The sequence below is a fragment of the Eublepharis macularius genome, chromosome 6, assembly GCF_028583425.1.
Source record: "Eublepharis macularius isolate TG4126 chromosome 6, MPM_Emac_v1.0, whole genome shotgun sequence".
Taxonomy (NCBI): domain Eukaryota; kingdom Metazoa; phylum Chordata; class Lepidosauria; order Squamata; family Eublepharidae; genus Eublepharis; species Eublepharis macularius.
The window spans coordinates 1,753,874-1,776,327 of record NC_072795.1 but is presented as its reverse complement, the minus strand read 5'-3'; positions in this window follow the sequence as shown (position 1 = coordinate 1,776,327).

Below are 22,454 nucleotides of genomic sequence, written 5' to 3'. Positions count from 1 at the left end.
TGCTTGCATGGGAAATTGACGCGATAGTCCGATAGTTGCTGCACTCGTTGGCATCCCCTTTTTTGGTATTGGAATGTAGACTGAGCATTTCCAGTCTGTTGGCCATAGTTTTGTTTTTCATATTTGTTGGCAGAGCCTTGTTAAGATTTTGATGGACTCAGTTTCCATAGCTTGAAATAGCTCTATCGATATCTGATTTACTCCTAGTGATTTTTCTCTCCCAGTTGCTTTGAGTGCAGCTTTCACTTCACTTTGTAAAATTGCAGGTTATTCATCAAAAGATTCTTCTGTAAAGAAATCTGTCATCAGGTCATCTCTTCTGTATAGTTCTTCAATGTATTATTTCTAGCTTTCCTTTATTTCATCCTGATTAGATACTGTATTTATGTGTTGATCTTTCAGCATCCTGAGCCATGGCTTAAACTTCCCTTTGATTACCTAGATCTTGTGGAATGATCTCTTGTTCTTTCTTTTTTGTTCTTCTCTTCTATTTCTTTGCACTGGTTATTATAATACACTTCTTTGTCTTTGCATGCAAGTAGCTGAAAAGCTGCATTTAGAATTCTAACTCTTTTTCTGTCACCATTTGCTTCTTGTCTCTCTTTAGCAATTTTAAGAGTTTTCTTATCCATTTAGGCTTCTCCTTTCTACTGGCTACAGGAATAGTCTTTGCACATCCTTCCTTCATTATATCTCTGGTTTCAGCTTACAGTGCTTCTAGTTCACAATCAATTAAACATAGTAATGAAAATCTGTTCTTTACATGGTCTTTGAATTCTTCAGGAATATTATTTAGATTGTATTTTACCTATGATTCATTTTAGTATTTCTTTCCAGCTTTATTCTAGTTTTTGATATTAACAATTCATGTTAATATGAATTGACAAAGAGAGCTGTGATTCTCAAAAGCTTATGCCTCAGTAAAGTTGGTTAGTCTTAAAGGTGCTACTGTACTTTTTACTATCTTTATTATCTTGCAACTACAGACTAACATGGCTAACTCCTCTGGATCTGAGACCCAATTTGGTGTAGTGGTTAAGAGCGTGGGACTCTAATCTGGAGAACTGGGTTTGATTCCCCACTCCCCAACTTGAAGCCAGCTGGGTGACCTTGGACTAGTCACAGCTCTCTCAGAGCTCTCTCAGCCCCACCCACCTTACAGGGTGTTTTGTTATGGGGATAATAATGACATTCTTTGTAAACCGCTCTGAGTGGGCATTAAGTTGTCCTGAAGGGCAGTATATAACTCGAATGTTGTTGTTGTTATTGTTGTTGTTGTTGTTTCTGTATCAAAATCAGCTCCTGGTCTTGTTGTAGCAGAGGGAGTAGAGCTTCTTGATCTTCTGCTTCCTGTTATGTAATCTGTTTGATTCCTGTGTTGGCCATTCAGTGATTTCCGCATATACAATCCTCTGTTCATTTACCTGAAGGACGTGTTCACAATGAACAACCTGTTGGCTTCACAGAATTTGACAAGTCACTCTCCTGTTTCATTTCATAACCCTAGCCCAAATTTTCTGACTGTTTGATTTTGCTTTGTCTCCTGCTTCTGCATTCCAGCCTTCTGTGGTTATATCAGCACAACTTGTTTAGGGGAAGGATCACTTTCTCCTTGGACACTTGCACAAAAGCTTTCAGTTCCTTCCTCTTCAGCATCTGTAGCTGGGGCATAACCCTGAATGACGGTTATGTTGATTGGCCTTCTATGAGGTTTGATTGATATTATTCAGTCGGGATTTGCCTTATAGCTCCTGTTTGCGTGTGCTACATCTTGTTTCACTATGCGAGCAACACCATTTTCTCCACGTTTGTTGTTTCTGGAGTAAAATACTTTGTAATTCTCTGACTGAAAATGTCCTAATCTGGCCCACTTTAGGATCGCAATGTTCAAACGTTCTATTTCTCATTTTACAATTTCGAGCTTATCTGGCTTCATACTCCTCATATTCCATGTTCCTCTTATATGCGTCACACAGCTTTGGACTTTCCCTTTGCTTCTGTTCACATCAGCAACTAGGCATACTTTTGCCTTTAATCCAGTCCTATCATTAAGAACAGTGCTATTTGCATTTGATCTTCACAAGCAGCTGAAGGCCTTCCAGCTTGGGAACACTGTCTTCCAGTACTACATCTCCTTCTGTTTGCATTGTTGCATCACAGAGTTTTCAAGGTAAGAGATGGTCAGAAGTGGTTTATCATTGCCTTCTTCTGCATAGTACTAACCAGGGTTAGCTGAAGTATCACTGTCATTGTCCATGAATGTTCCTCCGCCAGTGTCATTTTCGGCTACTCCTGCTCCTCGTTAGCTATCCCTTCAAGGATTCTGTTGGGATTTTGTAAGTGTCATGCCCTTTCAGTCATGAAAGAGTTAAATTGACCGTGTTTACCTAGAGATAGTTCGTTTGCATAGGACTATTCACATGTTGAGTAGTTCTTCCTGCACCAGGACAGAAGGGGAGTTGCACGCTTAATTAAGGGATCTAGGATTGAGTATTGGCTGGCCAGTTTATTGGGGGGCATTTAGAATTCCTTCACGTAGTGAGGGATTAATTACTCTATCTTCAGTCCTACTTAGTCCACCAAGATGTGAAGATGTAGCAGTTAAGATTAGCTATTTCTTGTTTTATTACCAATGTATCCCTTTTATCCTATATGTAGTAAATCTTTATTTTAGAAGTCAAATCGCACGTGTCTGTGCTTCTTAATTCCACTGTGCATCCTACTATATAAAAGGCAAGCCGTACTGGCGACAACTTACTTTTTATCCCTGTGCAGGCTCATTCACAGGCCCCTCAGCGGGGATAAAAAGTGAATTGTCAAGAACATGACTTGCCTCGGAGGCTCCGAGGAAGCCTCCATAGTGGTGGGAAGGCCCACCATGGTAGCAAACCCCTCTGGAGGTCCTGAGGAGGCTGCGGCAGTGGGAAGGCCCAGTGTGGCAGCACAGCCCTCCCAAGGCCTTGCACTGGGAGCCCGCCAAATCAATTTTCTAGAGCCTGTTGTATTTTCCCACATAACAGGCTCTGTTGCTAGTATTTCTTAATTCTGCCAACAGATTCCTCCAGGGATCATTTTGTAGAAAAAGAGCTGGAGGAACTCATTAGCAGAACTCATTAGCATATGCCATGCCTCTTGCCATCACTGGAAGTGTGTCATTAGTATAACTGATTTGCATATGCCACACCCCTGACATCACCTATCCTGGCTGTTTTGGACCCAATCCTGGCCATTCAGGGCCGAAATTGGGCCCAAAATGGCAAAAAGGGGCTGAAAATGGCTGAAAAGGGGCCCAAAATGGTCAGGATTGGGCTGCCGCTGAGTGGGAGAGTGATCCAGCACCCATCAGAGGCCCAATCTGGGCCATTTCGACCCCAATCCAGGCCGAAACAGGCCCAAAATGGCCAAGAGTCAGGTGGGCAGGGCCACCTGACATGTGACCTCTTTGGGGAACTGCTGGAACTGTGTTCCTGTGCATTCCCCCTCGAAATGAGCCCTGGATTCTTCCACTCCATCACTATTGGAACTTCAGTTCCCTTCTGCTGATGTAACCATTGATTCCAGAAGGGAATGGATGCCTCTTAGTCTGGTCTCCCAGTGCTGACCATTCCGCCTTGTGTGACTCTGCTAGGAATAGAAAAGAGCAAGGGTCCTTTTTTTTTTTGAAAAAAAAAAAAAGAAAAGAGCAAGGGTCCAGTAGCACTCACAAGACTAACAAAATTTGTGGTAGGGTATGAGTTCTCGTGAGTCACAGCTCACTTCTTCAGATACTAAATTCTGCTAGGAATTTAGACTCTTGATCAAGTTGAAACTCCTGACAGTATTGCTCTTAGCTTCACTGACACACTTAAACCCCCTCACCATGTTAAGGAGTGTATCCAATAGGGGATTGGGTTCTAGAAGATCATAATTGTAAAGTTATACAGGCGGTCAAACCCTCGGCACCGCTCTCTCTCAAGCACTAGGCTGTCCTCTTCGCTGCCAGTTCAGGGATATCTGCCAATACCTGCAGATTTTCGTAAAAATTCACAAAAGCTGTCGAAAATAATATGCCCGACTCACTTAAAGAAAACCTTTTGGAGTTTGAGGCTCTTCCTGAAGTGACTTTGTTGGAGGATAAAGTCGCAGAGTGATTATTGCACAGTAGAATCAAAAAGGACAAAAGACAGACTCCTGTGGTTTTCACTCTAAAAATACTTTTTCTACATATCAGGGAAAAGGGTACATTGGGAGAGAAAATAAAGAATAGCTAACTGCCTCCTACTTCTTGGTGGTCAGACTAGGACAGGATGGAATAATAATGCAGACTGAACAAAGAGCAATAAAACCCTCCCCCCCCATCCCCATAAACTGGTTCATCTAAGAGACAATCCTGGATTCCTTAACTAAGCATAAAGACTCCCCTTTCTATGGTGGGAACTTCTACTGGACAGCTAAGTGGTCCTATGCAAACTAACTGACTAACTAAACAATCGAACAGCAATTTAACTCTTTCATGACTGAAGTGAATGACGCTTGCTAAAAAAAATCCCAACAGACTTCAGGAAGCAAAAAGGAGGAAACTGGAAAGGGAAAGATCTCCTCCCTTCCTCTGGATCCCATTCATGCTTGTTTATTCTAAGCACAGGAACCTCCCGCTTCAAAGCAGGCAGAAACACAGAGAGGCCAGCCAGAGAGCAATTGCAGCAGTGCAGAGTCAGCCGTCACTGCTGGGGGCTTCTCCGCAAGTCTGTCTGCGTGCATGGCAACCTCCCCAGGGGCCACGTTCCCGCAGCCGCTGAAGCAGTGGCAGGCTCCACTGGGCTCCCACCCCTCTGCTGCTGCTCAGGCCTCAGGAGGCAAGCTGCTGAAGAAAGCCCTCTCCCTGCCCGAATAGGAAGGTGCTGTTCTTTGCCGGCTGCACCATGAGGATAAATGGGCTGTTCGAGGCATTGTTTTTTAAAAAAAGCCCTCCGGTTTGCTGTGCAGACATCAAAGGCTTGGCTCACGAAGGAGTCTCAGAGGCCTCTGCTTGCACTGCTGTGCGGGAAGATGCCGCGGTATGAAATATTAATCGGGGCCTTTAGATAAGCAGGGGTGGAACGAACAGTTAAGTCCCTCTTCCTGCTGCCAGCACTGCATTTGCGTGGAAGTGCATCGGAGGCCAGCCAAAGGATCCTTGCCAGAAACAAAGAGAGTGGCTCTGGATTGCAGAAGCAAATCAAGGCCTTCTGGAAAGCTGAAGGGCACATCAAGCCCCAGAGGAAAGAAAAGGAGGAGGCAGTCTTGGAGCACCACAGCGTTCATTCCCCAAATCCTGCTCTGCAAATACGAGTTTACTGTGCATCTTATTATTCATAACGATTCTAACATCTTGCAGGCAGCTTTATTTTGCACAGCCTTGCTAAGCAAAGGCAGCAGAGCGGCAGCACGGGGTGGGGGCACATTTTTCTCCTCCTGCTGCCAGCTCCTAGAAAGCCACAAGGGCACCATGCATGAGGGGGGGTGAGGCCTCCCTCCTGAACTGCCTCACCTTTTCCATTGTTCCCAAATGGCAGCAGAGAAGCAGAGCGCCCCGCCCAACTCCTCTCCGGCCTATTCATCTGCTTCCTTAGCATTTCTGCCCTACTAAATGTCAACTATGTTTTATTTTTATTTTATGTACTTTAAGTGTCAACTACTTATCCCTCTTTGATCCTCAGACAAAATGTGTCGGGTCAGCAGCTATAAGAACTTGAGAAGTATTTACGGAAAAACTAATCTCCCACCTTTCCACAGTATCATAGAATCATAGAGTTGGAAGGGGCCATACAGACCATCTAGTCCAACCCCCTGCCCAGTGCAGGATCAGCCTAAAGCATCTCTGACAAGTATTCATCCAGCCTCTTCTTGAAAACTGCCAGTGAGGGGAAGCTCGCCACTTCCCTAGGCAGCTGATTCCACTTTTGAACTACTCTGACGGTGAAAAAGTTTTCCTAATATCCAGCCGGTACCTTTGTGTGTGTAGTTTTAGCCCATTGCTTCGCGTCCTACCCTCTGCTGCCAACTGGAACAGCTCCTTGCCCTCCTCCAAATGACAGCCTTTCAAATATTTAAAGAGAGCAATCATGTCCCCCCTCAACCTCCTCTTCTCCAAACTAAACATTCCCAAGGCCCTCAGCCTTTCCTCGTAGGGCTCAGTCTCCAGACCCCTGATCATCCTCGTTGCTCTCCTCTGCACCCTCTCGATTTTGTCCACATCCTTTTTGAAGTGAGGCCTCCAGAACTGCACACAGTACTCCAGGTGTGGCCTGACCAAGGCAGTATAGAGAGGGGCTATGACCTCCTGCGATTTCGATGCTATGGCCTCTTTGATACAACCCAGGATTGAATTAGCCTTTTTGCCACCGCATCACACTGACTGCTCATATTCAGTTTACAGTCCACTCTTACCCCAAGATCCCTTTCACATATACTACTGCCCAGAAGTGTATCCCCCATCCAGTATTTGTGCTTCTCATTTTTGTGGCCCAGATGTAATACTGTGCACTTGTCTTTGTTGAATTGCATCCTATTCATAGCTGCCCACTTCTCCAGAGTATTCAGGTCTTGTTGAATTTTAATTCTATCTTCTTGGGTGTTTGCTACCGCTCCCAATTTGGTATCATCAGCAAGTTTAATGAGCAGCCCTTCCACTCCTTCATCCAGATCATTGATAAAAATATTGAAAAGTACCAGGCCCAAAACCGAGCCCTGCGGCACCCCACTGGACACCTCCCTCCAATCTGATGAAACGCCGTTGACCACCACTCTTTGAGTGCGGTCCTCCAACCAGTTCCCTATCCACCGAACTGTCCTATAGTCTACTCCACAGTCTTCCAGTTTGCCCGTCAGAATGTCATGGGGGCCCATATAGCACACCAGGGCAGTTAACAAAGTGTTAAAATAGCCAACTAACTTGTCTTCAAAAAACAAAACCAAGCAGAAAATCATTTAAACAGCTTGATCCAAACAGAACAATTAAAAGACGTTAGTCTAGAAACAGCAGGATGGCGAAGGAACTGCAGAGAAAGCCCCTCACAAGAAACGAAGAAACTGGCAGCATTCGCCTTTGAAAAGGTGTGTGGGAGGGGGGGGGCTTTCAGCCCTTGTTCCGCATCTACAGGTCCTGTCCTTACAACCAGAGGAGTTAGCCGTGTTAGTCTGTAGTAGCAAAATCAAAAAGAGTCCAGTAGCACCTTTAAGACTAACCAACGTTATTGTAGCATAAGCTTTCGAGAATCACAGTTCTGTGATTCAGTGCATCTGACGAAGAGAGCTGTGGTTCTCGAAAGCTTATGCTACAATAACGTTGGTTAGTCTTAAAGGTGCTACTGGACTCTTTTTGATTTTGTCCTTACAACGCAGCAGAAGGCCAGAAGGGCGCAGGCCAGGCCAGCCTCCTGCCATTGCCTCAACACTGCAGAGGTCCAAGCCCCGTTCCACACGCTCCTGAGCTGCTAAAGGCAGGTGTGCAACACCCGTTCTGAATCCCTGCACAGAAGTGATATGTCTGGTAGAACTGATCCAAGGCCGTGCTGGGTGTTGCTGTTGTTGTTGTTAATGTCATTTATAGTCTGCCTTTTTCACTGAGACTCAAGGCGGATTACACAGCGCGAGACTAGTACGGTCAGTATCAAGGACATTTCCATAAACAGTCATAGGGTAAATAAATACAAGTTTACAAGACATGGCATTGGCAAGAAGCCAAAACAGAGTTGGAGAAATGCTGAAACAGAAGAGAAGCAATTCTAGGGCTGACATTAGACAACATGAGGCACAGGTAGCTCAAGTGTGTGTGTGTGTTATGTGCCATCAAGATGCCTCCGACCTCTGGCGACCCTATGAATGAAAGACCTCCAAAATGTCCTATCATTAACAGACTTGCTCAGATCTTGCAAACTGGAGGATGTGGCTTCTTTGATTGAGTCAAGCCATCTCGTTTTAGGTCTTCCTCTTTTCCTGCCTCCTTCCACTTTTCCCAGCATTATTGACTTTCCCAGAGAATCTTGTCTTCTCATGATGTGACCAAAGTACGATAGCCTCTGACTGATGGCGACCCTATGAATGAAAGATCTCCACAACGTCCTATCATTATCAGACTTGCTCAGATCCTGCAAACTGGAGGACGTGGCTTCTTTGATTGAGTCCAGCCACCTCGTTTTAGGTCTTCCTCTTTTCCTACTGCCTTCCACTTTCCCCTAGCATTATTGGAGCACATACTTAAGACAACAGATAGTACATAAGGCAACGTAGTGGTGAAGTCTATGGGTAAAGTCTACAGCCCCTAAATCATTAGCAGAGCATCTGAGACCCCCTCCCTACAATACAAAAGCCTTTTTGAATAATTCAGCTTTGCATCTTTTGTGTTTTAAAGGTTACCACATAATTTGACCAGGTCTCAGAGGGCAGGGAGGGGATTCAAATCCACATCTCCCAGATCCTAGTTCACTGCTGTAAACACCACGCCACAACTGCTCACTAGGGGCTGCAGAGGTTCGACAGCACCGAGACAATCCTGCAGCACCCTATAAAAGTACGGAGTAATAGACTTCCAAAAGCTGCCCACCAGCTAAGAGCAGAGCCACTGCCAAACGGCGTCCCCTGGCCCCGTCTCTCCCAGGCAGCAAAAGCAAATTGCTGATATGAGGAGGAGGAGAGAAGGCCCGAGTGGGCAACGGAGCCAGGAGGCTGGGGGCGGGGCAGAGGCCCTGAGAAAGGCGGGGCTGCAGTGCTTCAGGAAATGGTTTGCCAAGGAAGTGGCGGAGATGAGATCGGGTGAGGGTGGCAACTCAGGGGGCTGGAAGGTGCCCTTACCAGAGTGAAAGAGTAAGGAAAAGGAGCTGAGTAAGGGACATCCACCCCCCCCCTTTATTTCCTAAAGAGGTGACATTTGCTGTCCAAAACAAAGGCCATACGGAGCAGGAGAACTTCACAGGCAATTCAGTGAGTCACACTTGCTGTTCCCAGCCTGGTGTCTTCTCCAGTTTGACACTGACCCATGTGCAGTTCTCTTAAGGACGCAAATTTAAATGGTGGGCAGAACCTACTGGGCTGTGCATAGACAGCCCGAGCCAGAAATACACCCATATTCCAGACCTGACTGGTAGGGAGGGCAAACCTTCCAAGGTGCCAGATTGCTTGCAAAGAGCCTAGGAGGCTTTAAAAAAGGAAAAAATCACCTCTGGGTAGTCTGGGTGGCCACCTTTCCTTAAATGTGCCTCCTTTTGTTGCTATTAGTGAAGTCACAGTTGTCGGAGAACTATGAGCTGGCAGGCTGGCCAAGGAAACATTTCTGTGAATCAGCAATGGGGGGGGCGGGGGCTGGTTTAACACTAGCCCTGGCCAAATGACTTCTCCTCATTTCCAGAAGGAAACATCTTGAGAATTCATTGCTGTTCATCACTCTGGTCATGCTGTCGAATGCAGGTGTGGAAGGTTCATAAAGGACAGCAGAACTTCTTCAAAGGATGCAGAACCAAGACTCTGAAATATAGCAGTGGCCAGTTGCTCAGATGGATTTAAAATGGGATTAGACAAATGCACAATATCAAAAACCATTTGCTATGATCGATGAATGAAGCATCCCAGTTCAAGGCGGTCTAGAGTCAGCCATCTTTTCTGACCCTGACCCACCTCGCAGGGCTGCTGGGAGAACAGAGCCAGTGTCATCCGCCCTGCAGCCCCAGGAGGGGCTGAAAAGAAACCTGAATAACTGTTAAAAGTCAATAACATCTGCATAAACAGTGCATGGGGGGCGGAATTACAATGAAATGAATGGCATTAATTAATTCAGTTCATTAGCACTAAGCAGTTTTCCTGAAGCAAATATTTTCAGAGATGAACAGAAGATACTGAGTCAGGACAAAGAGTAGCTCTCCTGACAATGCTTCTCGGTGTTCCTTTTTTAATATAAGTGGTCCTGGTGCCTGCACCTCCTGTCCCCTCCACCACATGCATGCGCAAACATACACAGCGGGGGTGGGGGGGTTCTTGGTGCGTAGGAAACTGCACCTGGCAAGATATTGGAGCCATATCCTTTAAATTAAAAACTGAGTTTGAATGTTTTAAATCTAATATTCAGAGTAAATTGGGGAATAAGCAACTGGTAACCCCAGACCAATTCCAGCCCCCTGAGAGATAATATTTGCCCCCCTTATGGGCCCAGTTTCCTGGGGGTAAAGTGTAGATGACTGGGGAAGGCCATGGCAAACCACCCCGTAACAAAAAGTTTGCCCAAGAAAACATCGTGATGCGACGTCCCCCCATGGGTCAGTAATGATTCGGTGCTTGCACAGGGGGCTCCCTTGACCTTGACCTTGACGGGCCCAGAGTCAAGAGGCTGTCCATTGCTGGTGGCCATGGACTTTCCCAGCAATCCTTTCCCATGGGTGTGATGACAGTAGCTGTCCACTCCCCATGTGCTGCTCAAACTGACCCTCTGGGTCAGACTCTGGGCCCATTGAGGCGACATCTTGTCTTCTGTGACGTGGCAGCGGCAGAGGTCTTTCCCGTCTCCTGCTACCTGATCCTTTTGACTGATGCTGCAGATGGCACCTGGGGCCTTCGGAATGCCAAACAGATGCTCTGCCACGGAGCCACAGCCTCACCCCTCCAGCCCCTAATAGTGCTCAATGTCCTAAACAAACACAACCTCCGCCCTGAACCCACCCTTCCTCTGCTCAGGGTGAGAAAAGCCTTCATTTATTTTCCTAGTTAAACCATGTTCAGAAAGCACAGCTGGGGGCAGGGAGGGGGGGCGGAAATGTATCCACTCCATTCTCAATGCAGCCCTCGGCTAGGATGTGGGATCCTTTCCCATTTGGCTGTTCCCCCCTATAATCCAGCTCTCCATCTGTTTGGTCTGCGGCAGCAAAGCTTTCCACAAAGTATTTGTGGAATCGCAGTCTTTTGCCTGCACGTTCAGATGGGAACCCCACGGGGCTCGCAACAAAAGACAAATTAAAAAATGGAGCCATTAAGAGGAACGGCTTTCAGGATGAAGTTCTCTAATTATATGGCAGAAAGTGAGCGGGAGATGGCACGAGAGGAGGAGGAAGGATGGCAAAAGTAATTCCAAGGAATCCATTTCCCCACTTCCTGGTGTGTCAGAGGAGGCGAAATGCTTCTCTGCAATGTGGTTAGGTATCCATTGTTATTGGCTTGTTAGTCCCAGAGGAAAGCCAGGCGATTTTTATCAGACCAATTTTGCAATCTGCTGACATGCTCAAGCTTTCGGGTTGCACAAAAATCTTTACCAGGCCTTTCGGGGAGCGGGGGAAGGCGCTGAGCGTCTGAGAGAATTCTTACAACATTAAAGAGATTGAAGGAAGTGAAAGACATTTGTGTTAATAAGCAGCCCTTTTCTCTGTACAGGTGAACCATGGTTATCTTTCAGATTTACCCAGTGAAGGACTCTGCAAGCAAGCCATGGATTGTGCCCATGGGGGTCATCGCAATAAAAACTCAATAAAAGAACCCACCACCACTGCCATGGTTGCTCAAATTTGAACAAAGGGGTAAGAGCGAGACCTCAACAGGCGAGAGCGACTCGTGAGTCGTCGTTGCTCATGAGATGCCTCCTCATACAGACTGCATCAACTTCCGCTGTGCAAATCCACTTTGAGCCCAAGTGAAAGAGGCGGACTACAAATACCGTAAATAAATTATAAAAGAAGCACAGCAGTTCACAATTCTCCCCAGAGAAATTTCGTGAGAGCAGAGATGCATACAGGATGTTCTGGGGCAGATGCACTATGCGTATCCGCCGCCCCCCCCTTACCCTGCTGCCTGCTCCTCTCTTTTTTAGACGTGTGCAAAGACACTAACCAAAGTTGCAAGGCGTCAGAAATCTAGAAACTGCGGTCTTTGTCACCCCACGGGAAATGTAACTTCCTCTCCACAGGACTGCAGCACCCCCCCCCCCCGCTTCCAGGCTCTCCCCGCAAACAAAGGTGGACGACACCCTGATTTCCAGACTCCTTGTCTGGATCTGCCCTCCCAGCCTGTATAATGAGACACTCTTTGCCCAGCTCTGTCTCTGACGGAGACTTCTTAGGTTGGAGACCCCAGCAGGTGTCCCGAAGGGTGGTCAGCCAAAGCCTCTGGTACAGGGACTGAGGGGCTTTTAAAGACTTGGGTCTGGCTTCTCCACGCCCAAATCCGGTTTCTGCAACTGGACAGCCGTTAAAAATTAAAGAATAACAATGACGGCACTTATATACCGCTCTTCTAGACAGATTAGTGCCCCACCCAGAGCGGTGAACAAGTTCAGTGTTATTATTAATCCCCCACAATGCAGCTGGTGAGCTGGGCTGAGAGGAGTGGCTGACCCAAAGCCACCTGCTGAACTCAGGGCAGGAGTGGGATTCGAACCAGTAGAGTGCTGATTTGCAGCCGAACCACTTACCCATTGTGCTACAGCAGCTGTTAAAAAATAAAGGAGAGCCCAAAGGGCCTCAGAATGCCTCTGCAGAGGGAGGAGGGGCTTCTCCCTCCCCCCTCCCACCATTTCCCCATGTCAAAATAGCATGGGGGATTCCCCCCCCCCATTTTTACTGCTCCACGTGCACAGAAAAAACAAAGAAAAAACCTCCCTCCTCTGCTATTTTGGTGCCAGTTTGGTGTAGCGGTTAAGAGCAGCAGGACTCTAATCTGGAGAACCAGGTTTGATTCCCCACTCCTCCACTTGAAGCCAGCTGGGTGACCTTGGGCTAGTCATAGCTCTCTCAGAGCTCTCTCAGCCCCACCCACCTCACAGGGGGATTGTCATTAGGATAATAATAACACACGTTGTAAACTGCTCTGAGTGGGCATTAAATTGTCTTGAAGGCATTGTATAAATTGAACGTTGTTGTTGTTGTTATTTTGACATGGGGAAATGGCTTGCGTGGGTAGGGGGGAGCCCCTGCTCCCCACCCAGAGGCATTCTGGGGCCATTTAGGGTCTCCTTTATTTTTAACAGCTACTCCCCAAAGCTGCTGTGTAGCTGCAGGGAGCTCAAGTTGGGGTCTGCAGGACCCAGACCCAGCTCTTTAAAAACCTGCCCATCTAGCTAGGCCCTAAGGAGGAGTTGCTAAGCAGGCCGGAAGCAGATCTGCTGACAGGGCGGTGTCTGCTTGGCAGCGACTAGTGGTTTGGGGGGGGGAGGGGGAGGGAATCATGCCCAATGAGAAGAGCAGGAACCATCCCCAGAAAGGACAGCTCCCTTCTGCAGCAGGACAGCCTCGCTCCAGCCGTGCGAAGGGGGCTGCCTTCCCCCCCCCTTTCCCCTGCATTTGGCCCTTTCTGCCAGGACAGTGCAGCGCTCCAGCCTCAGTTCCTTGTGCACTGTGGGGGTGACAATCAACACAAATTTCCCCAGCATCAAAATGCAATGTTTGGAAAGCTATACCAGTTGAATTTATGCCTGCCTGCAGCTGTTGCAGATGAAGAAGGCCTGCCAGCAGCAGCAGTTGATGCCAGGATGTCCAATGTGGCTGGGGGGGTGCCCTAAAATTGCAGACGGGGGGCATGTTTGCTGGTGTGAGAGAGTGATAAGCAACACAAGGCACAGCTATCTCCCCCCTCCCTCCCCTGCAAAGAAAAACAGACACAAATGAGGTCCAAAACTAGCATGTGCTGTAGTAGTGGAGCGCATGTTCTCTGCTTCACAAAGAGGGTCTCATATGTAAAAGGGTGTGCGTAAAGGTGACAACTCACTGTCTTTGTCCCAGAAGCACCGACTCCACCCTCAGGCTTATCTGCACTTACAGCCCCTGAAGCTTCAGCCATTATGTGGGCGGACAGCCGTAATTCAGGAGCGGCTTTATCAGCATAACTCCCTGTTAATCAGGGATTTCTGTAACATGAGCCATTTCTGCATGATCCTGCAGGGATTAAGAATGAACAGCCCCTGCATAACGGTCCCCACGTCGGGAGCTTGCCCATCTCACTGTCATGTGTTGCCACAACAAGACTCCTTTGCAGTTGCCGCAGTGTTCTATGCCACTTCTGAGAGTCCTGCATGTACCTGTATTTCTGCCCGCTGTCCTCAAGGCAGGCTGCACTTCTGATTCCCCGGACAAGTGATGGAGCAGAGGGGGCCTTGCAGGGCCTTTTTAATCATGGCTCCTACACTGGGGAATGCTGGAGGAGACAGCACGCTCCTCACCTGGAGAAATCTGCTTTGATTTGCAAACTAACTAATCAGTGAGCTTAAAAAAACGTTCAATTAATTATGTTTATTAGAGTAACCAGAAAAGAAGAGGGGATGAAACCCGTTCCTCACTCTCGTTTCCTTCTGTTTTGCCTTCACACCGGAAGCTCCTTTCCCAACCCATCTGAAATCTGGCAGAAAGGACTCCTCGGCTGAGGGGCTTAAGCTCTGAAGATTTCATCTACATCAGATGGAAAGCAAGGAAGTTACAGCCAGACCTGTTCCAAGTTACGCTGGTTCACAGAAAAATCCAAAAATAAATGCCCTGTAAAACTTTCCACCAAGACCAACTAAAATGATGCAAAGCAATGTGCAAGCTTGAGACTTCTCCAGAACTCTTCCTCAGACTGGATGTGAAAAACGGGGAAGGGAAAACCGTTACGTTCTTAAACCCTTTCGTCTGCCTCAGGATACAGCTTTGGGAGGGAGGATGCTGGTACCCACTCTGAATTGAACTAGGAATTGTTCTAATATTGTCTGAAAAACAAACTGAAATGCAGGCCCCTTAAATACCAGTGGCAGTTGTTATATTAACAAAACTGGAAATAAATTTTAGACAAGGCCCTAGGTAAAAGAGTCAGTGGAAGCCAAAGGGGGATGACCTCAGAGGGGCATAATGTCCAAGAGTTCACTCTTCATTTTCTCCAAGGAGCAAAGAAAAAAAGAGAGTCATGGAGCAAGAGCTATTACAGAAACAGAAAAGCCTGTGATAACCTAACTAATAACAATGCTGAATAAAGTGATCTAATAATTTGCGTTCTTTATATACATACTTGAAAGATATACATGATTTACATGATGTATTTTCTCAATCATTCATGAAAAGCGTGAGATTCTCAAAAGGTACATTACCAAACAAATTTTTAAGGCTGTATGAATAAAGCAATACATAATAACGGCTGCCTTGTACTGACAGTAGCTGCCCTGCAAGTTTAATCCATGGGCAGCGGCATTTCCACTCCTGACAGTTGCAACACAACCAGGGAGGGGGGGGCGGGGCTGGCTGGAAAAATTCCCATTTCTGCCAGGTCTTCCTCAGGCGTGTTTGCCGTTTCCACAACACTCTTTAGTAAATTTACATCTCCAATACCATTCAATAGGATTCAATATCACACAGTCAAAACGCCTTGAGGCCAAGCAGCCTGGGTCAGTTAGTTAGTTAGTTAGTTAGTTGGGAGGGAGGGAGGGAGGGAGGGAGCAAAATCTGTAGCTTCCTCCTACCCTGACCTGAATAGCCCAGGCAAGCTCAGAGCCAAGCTACAAGTGACGCCTTACCCAGGTTGGACACTTGTCAGCTTCCCTCAAGTTTTGATGGGAAATGTAGGCGTCCTGGTTTTACAGCTTGGCTCTCCATTACAGCTGCAAGACCAGGACGCCGACATTTCCCATCAAAACTTGAGGGAATCTGACAAGTGTCCAACCTGTGTCAGGCGTCACTTGTAGCTTGGCTCTCAGTCTCATCAGATCTTGGAAGCTAAGCAGGGTTGGCCTTGGCTAGTAATTGGTTGGGAGATCTCCAAGGAAGACCAGGGTTGCAGAGGCAGGTAATGGCAAACCACCTCTGTTAGTCTCTTGCCTTGACAATCCCAGCAGGGGGTTGTCATGAGCAGCTATGACCTGATGGCACTTTTGACCACCAACTCCATCCCCAATCAGAGGGAAGGAATAGCTGCTCCATTTAGGGCTATCCCTCTTCAGTTGGGCCTGGAGTTCTCCTGGGACCACAATGGATCTCCAGACTACTTAGGTCAGTTTATCTGGAGGAAATAGTAAAGAGTCCAGTAGCATCTTTAAGACTAACCAAGTTTCAAGAACCACAGCTCTCTTCGTCAGATGCATCGCCAGCTTTTGAGAACCACAGCTCTCTTCATCATACGCATCTGACAAAGAGAGTTGTAGTTCTACAAAGCTTATGCTGCAATAAAGTTGGTTAGTCTTAAAGGTGCTACTGGATCTGATGAAGAGTGGTGTGGTTCTTTACTATTTTGCAACTACAGACTAACAGGTCTAACTCCTCTGGATCCAGAGGAAATGACAGCTCCTGAGGGTGGACTCCATTGGAACCCATCCTTGCTTTGTTCCCTTCCCTCCACAAACTCCTCCCTCCACAGGCTCTGCCCTCAAGTCTCCAGGAATTCTTCAAACTGGAGTTAGCAACATGAGCCTTGCTAGATTCCTCTTTGGCCAGAAGCAACCGGCACAGCCACAGCCAAGTTTTGCATTGGCTTCCGAAGGGTTCACATTTGGCTGTCCAAACAAGAATTTGGCAAGAGGGGGAAGAAGGAAGCCAGCAGTCGCTGTTATTGTCCTTGCCAAAGTGAGCCGTGCAGGATGGGACTAATGCAGAGGCTGCAGACCCACCAAGCTGAACGCAGACTAGCAGCTGTGTGTGTTGTGCCTGCTGTTTTTGCAGGCAGAGAAAGCAAGACCTTTCTCGAGTGGCTGGCGGATCATCACGCAGGCCTTTGGCTTGGTGGATCAAAAGGGGTAGATTAGAGTGACAGGAGTGAATTTGCATGAGGGGTGTGTGACTGCATTTGTTTCGTTGTCACGCTCCAGCTCTTAGCCAAAGCTCTCTCCTGTTTGCTGTTTTTCTTGTGCTAATCACAGCAGCAGAGACCAAAGTCGGTCTATGCAAAGATTGCAGCATTCCCCATGGCATTTCCTGGGCAATCCCCCCCCCAATCCTATAACCTAAGAACTTGCAAGCTCTTCTGATGTCTGCCCCAAAAGAAATGCCCCCCTCCCCCACAAAGTGCTCCTGCTCCTGCAAGCTCACACCACCCTTCTGGCTGGACACCCACTTGGCCAGGGAAACGGCTTGCTGGAACCAGATCTTTCTGCCCAGGACCCCTCAGCCTGGATTCGAACCAGCAGAGTGCTGATTCACAGCTGAACCATTTAACCACTGGGCTATGGCAGCTCTCTGGAGCACAGAGGTTAGCCAGCAGGCACCGCGTTGATGACCCCGTGCCTCTTTTCCAGGGGACAGGCAATGCCATTCAGCCTGCGACTTGGGTGGTTGGTTTGTGACTTTCCACTCTGTGCTATTTTGAAGCCCCCCTCCCCAATATGGAGGGGTGAGGAGAGCCCCAAAGGGGAAGAGGAGTAGCCTGCAAAGTGGGAGCACCAGGGAAGGGGAGCAGCGCCCGACCCCTGGGATGGGAGAGCTGGAGGCAGAAATATGAAGCAAGGGGAGACATAGGTGGCAAAGGATCTGAGCACCCGGAACATCGCAGCCAGAGGAACAGAGGCCCCGAGGCCCCTAGGGCAGGGACCAGCTCTGTGCCCCCTGTGGGGGGGGCATGGGGGCCACAACAAGGCAGGAGACCACTAGCTTGGCGTCCACAAGGCCCTGTTTTGGCCTCGTATTCCCAGATGTTGCCTGTCCCTGCCCACTTGCCAGCTTCTGCTGGATCTTATGACTTCCAGCTGAGCACTGGGACCAATCGGGTCAACCATCCCAGGACAGATGGACCCAGCACTGGACTTGGAAGAGGGCTGCCCCCATTCCAAAGAAGAGGCATCGGCTGTCCTTAAAACATTCACGGCCTTCCTTCTGTGGCTGCAAACCTGGTGGGCGTGTGTCTTTTTCTAGTTAAGGACAACTATTATTATTTCATTTATAGTCCTCCTTTTTTTTTACGGAGACTCGTGTATCTGAAGAAGGCAGCTGTGACTCACGAAAGCTCCTACCCTAGCACAAATTTTGTTAGTCTTATAGGTGCTGCTGGGCTCTTGCTCTTTTCTGCTGCTCGCGTATTTCAAGTATGATTTTGAAAAAGCTTTCCAGTCAATCACTAAGCAGATCCCAAGATATGATAACACTGAAGATGCCTAGTAAGACAAAATAATGCAGCTGAGCTGGGATTGTAGAACAGGGAGGGGAAAACACAGAACGGCGCATGCAAAGATACCTGTTTAAAGGCAACGAGACAATAATTGCAGGAAAGACTTCATGCCAAATAAAAGTCCCCCTCCTGAGCTGATCTGTTTCACTGCAGCTTTGCCCCCTCTACTAGAATGTCCTGCTGAACAATTCTATTTTGCACATAATTTTATGAAGCAATAGAAGCCCAGGGACTTATGCACTGAAGAGGCTATTGCCAGTTTTACCAGTTTGCAGGACGGCATCTTCAGAAGGCGTGGCTTCCGTGAATAGAGGACAAGAGGACCTTGATGTCTGCTACCTTGGGGACCTTATTTGGGTGGAAAGGTGGCATATAAACAAACAAATGGCCATCCTTTTTAGGGCACAAGGAAAGAAATTCTGGGTCAGTGAATGATTTATAATGGACATGAGGGACTGACTGGTGTGATCTTTACCTGATGGGATCTTTATTCAGGATGGGCAAGAGTCTACCACAGACGTTTTTGGAGGAGACAGCATAAAAAACTGCTTTCTTCCACTCACTCCTCCACTTTTCCTCATATCTGGTAGAACTCTGCATGCTCCACCCCTTCACCCTTTGGCAGGGCTCCCCTTCCAGGCCTTCTCTCCTACGCACCCATCCTCTTCCTCCTTGTGGGCTCCCTGGGGGCTGCTCCCACCATTTCTTTCCCTGCATGCTTCACTCCTGTCTCCGCTGCACGGGGTCCCTGTCTCTCTCCTCATCCGCCTTCTGCTGGCTCTTTGGGCTTCTTTTCAGTCCCATTTGCCTTTAACACCTGCCATCCTCCGGTCTCTCAAGGCTGGTCTGAGAGTTTCCCACTCAGTCTTCACCCACCCTGCCTCGCCCATCTTTCTGCCGCTCCTTCTGCCCACAAAGCCCGAAGGAACGGCGTCCCGCTCTTCTGTGTCCATCCAAACAGCTTCCAGCTTTCCCAGGTCACCTCAGCCTCCTCTTTGCTGCCACTAGCTGGCCTCTGCCCAGTTGTTGGGGGCTTTTAAGGGGGGGCAGACTGTCCACTGTCCTCCTCTTGGTCACAACAGGATGCTTGTCACCTTTGCTGATGTCCATTTCTCAATTCCCGACACTGATGCAAGTGCATCACAACTGCCGCTGTCAAGCATTCATATTCCCCAAGGTGTGGAAAGATGCCGCCTGCTCCTTCCCGATGGACCTGCCTACCCAAGGGGTACAGCCCTGGGGCGGTGGATTATCCTCAGCCACTGGCAAGCGTGGATCTTTCCGGCCACGTCTGTTCCCTGGGCCAGCTCAGCTGGCATCCACTGGGTCATTTGCATTGAACATACACATGCATCTGGCGGGGAGGGCTGTGGTTCTCGAGGGTTTGTGCTGCAGTGGAATTGGTTGGTCTTGTTGGTGCTGCTGGACTCTTTTTGATTTTGCTACTACAGACTAACACGGCAAACCCCTTTGAACCTTTACAGAAGCAAACTGGGTGGTATATAAATTGAATAAATAAAATAAATAAATAAATAAATAAATAAAACTGATCTCCACATCAAAAGGAGCTGTTTGCATCTCCATATCAAAGGAGCTGTTTGCATCTCCCCTCTCCTCCCCTCCTCTCCTCTCCTCCTCTATATCTGACCAGTTTCTGTTGGCCCTCCATGCATCTGACGAAGAGAGCTGTGATTCTCGAAAGCTTATGCTACAATAAAGTTGGTTCGTCTTAAAGGTGCTACTGGACTCTTTTTGATTTCGCTACTACAGACTAACACGGCTAACTCCTCTGGACATATTCTAAGCGTTAGGTTTAAAACGGCTGATCACCCCCTTCTCATGCTCTATTAACCACATTCACAAGACCAAAAGAAAATAAGCTCCAAAGCCAGTTTCAGGTCCCTCGCATCGCTTCTGCAAAAAGGGCATGGACTGGACAGCTGCTCGGGAGAAACCTTTTTGTTTCTTCTGTGTACAGAGTCTAGCACACCTGGTGTTGTGATAATCGAAACAGCAGTTGCCTTCTCTCTTTTTCTCACACACAGACACAGACACACACACACACCCTTGCCATGGCTGTACAGCTAAGCGGTTGTCTGTACAACTGCAACTGGTGAGGTTCTGGCAGTACCAGCTTCCTCAGAAGTCCTTTCCAAAACCACATCTCAGGTCCTTCCAGTCTCACCTGGCTGTCTCTGGATACTGATAGACGGAGGACCCAGAAAACTCGTACGCTGAGGCCATGACGGGGAAAGTTATTACTGGGACTCAGAAATCCCCAAACTGTACAGACGCATTTCACCAATTATAAATAATGATATGGTAAATAAATAGCCAGGTAGGTTTTGAAATGGTGCACCAAAGGCTTTGAGGGTGGGGACGGGGCCCAAAAGAGGCATCAGCCACCGAGGCGCCCTCCCCCAGCACATTTGCCCCCCCCCCAGTCTCGGCACCCAAAGACTTGCCGGCGGGGCCTGCCTTCCGCAGATGGACTCTGGCACAGCTGAGCAACAGCCCTGCAGAGCCGATGCACGGAGCCCACCCTCACTACCCACGGGGCCCTCCTTTTACCAAAAAACATTTCTCTCTCACTTTCTCTGCTAAAAGCCTGCAAGGCGGCTGGCATCAGGAGGCGAAAAGAGGGAAAGGAGAACCCCATGAAAGCAGCAGCACAGGCAGGCGGTGAAAAGCCTCAGCACCGAGCAGGAGGATAAAAGCAGTCAAGTGATCGATGCCGGAGCAGCAACAGAGCCATTTAAAATGAACAGAAGAGGAGAACGGGCATTGAGCCTCCGCCGCAGATAAGAATGAGAGGCAGCCATCAATAAAATGCCCGAGAAAAAGAAAAATGCCCCCCACCAAAATTCAGAAGTGCAGGTGCCAGATAAATACAGGTGGGCGGGGGGGGGGGAGTTCTGAAGCCAAGCTCTGCTTGGGCTCCTGGATCAAGCCCACACTTTCAAATGCAGTTGCGAGGGCTAGTCAGGGCATGGCACAACAAGGTGGGGGGTGGTAAATCCTACAGAGCTCTGGTTTCACAGCCACTCTCCTGAGAACAAGTTGGTCAATTAGGTCCACATTGTTCTTCACCTAACATAGTGTTGCTATTCCTCCAAGGTGACGATGCATCTGACGAAGAGAGCTGTGGTTCTCGAAAGCTTATGCCACAATAAAGTTGGTTAGTCTTAAGGTGCTACTGGACTCTCCACTATTCTGGGAGGAAATGACAGCTTCAAAGGATAGACACTGTGGCATTACATACCTGTGGAGCTCTGTCGTCTCCCCAAACTCTGCCCTCCCCAGGCTCCACCCCCCAAATCTCCAGGCTGGGCTTGGCAACCCTAAGATCACGGAAGACAGGGGTGGGGCAACAGTGGTTCACCTCACGGCACCTCACTGATTAGCAAAATCTCAGGAGGGCCAGTGCTGCGGAGGTCCACAGGCAACCAGGAGCAAGCTGAACGGAGTGGCCCGAGCAGCGCAGGCTGCCCTACTGGCTCCAACCCAGCCAGCGGTGATGGTGCATCTCATAGACATATCCCTAAAAGGCGTTTATGGTACTCAGGCCTTGGATCCTGTCCAAACAGCATCGGCAGGCTGGCTTCCCCGTATCCTGGCATGCATCAAGGAGGCTGAGCCGTAACGCTCTGCTCCTCCTCGAAGGAGGCTGCCTTCCCTTCCAGTCTAAGTTCAGGGGGGAATGGGTTTGCATTCATAATGTATTAGTGGTGACTTAGACCCAGAAGGAACACCCACACCCGCACAGACACACACTGTCCTATTATGTCAATAAAATATTTAGGGCTGTGTTCCTCATAAATCCTTTGGGCTGAAGGACCTAGAAAATTAACTTCATCTATCAAAAATACGGCAGGGGAAGGGGGGAAATAGTCCCAAGGAAAGGTGAACAAATAAACGAAGGGGATGAGGAGATCCTCCCACCCCTCCCCTTTTCCTGAAGATGGGCTAAGAGGCGCAAAGCTCCTGACGAAGGAATGCTGTGGCCACCCAAGAACACTGCCGAAGCCCAACACAGGCCAAAGGCCGGCAGCCTCCGGCGCGTTCTCCAGGGCCGCCTTTCCCTTTCTTTAGTTTCCCAGCTGTGCTAATTAGACAGGCTCTTCCCTCACGCCACAACCCCCCCCTCAACAGGCCACATCTGTAAACATTTGGGGGGGCTGCTGGCAGCCAATAGCGAGCTGAGCTGGATCCCCAGAGAGCTGGTGGGACCCCACTGATCCATCCCTTGGCCAGGGGCAGACCGGGTGCAAGCAAGGCCCCCGGGGGGGGGGGGGATCAGCTCCGTGTCCCCGCCTGCCCCTGCTCCCAGCTCATCCTCTCCTGTCACAAGTTTGTCCAGTTCCCACCAATGGAAAGCTGGGAGGACAGAGGAAAGACCGAGAAGTGCACTA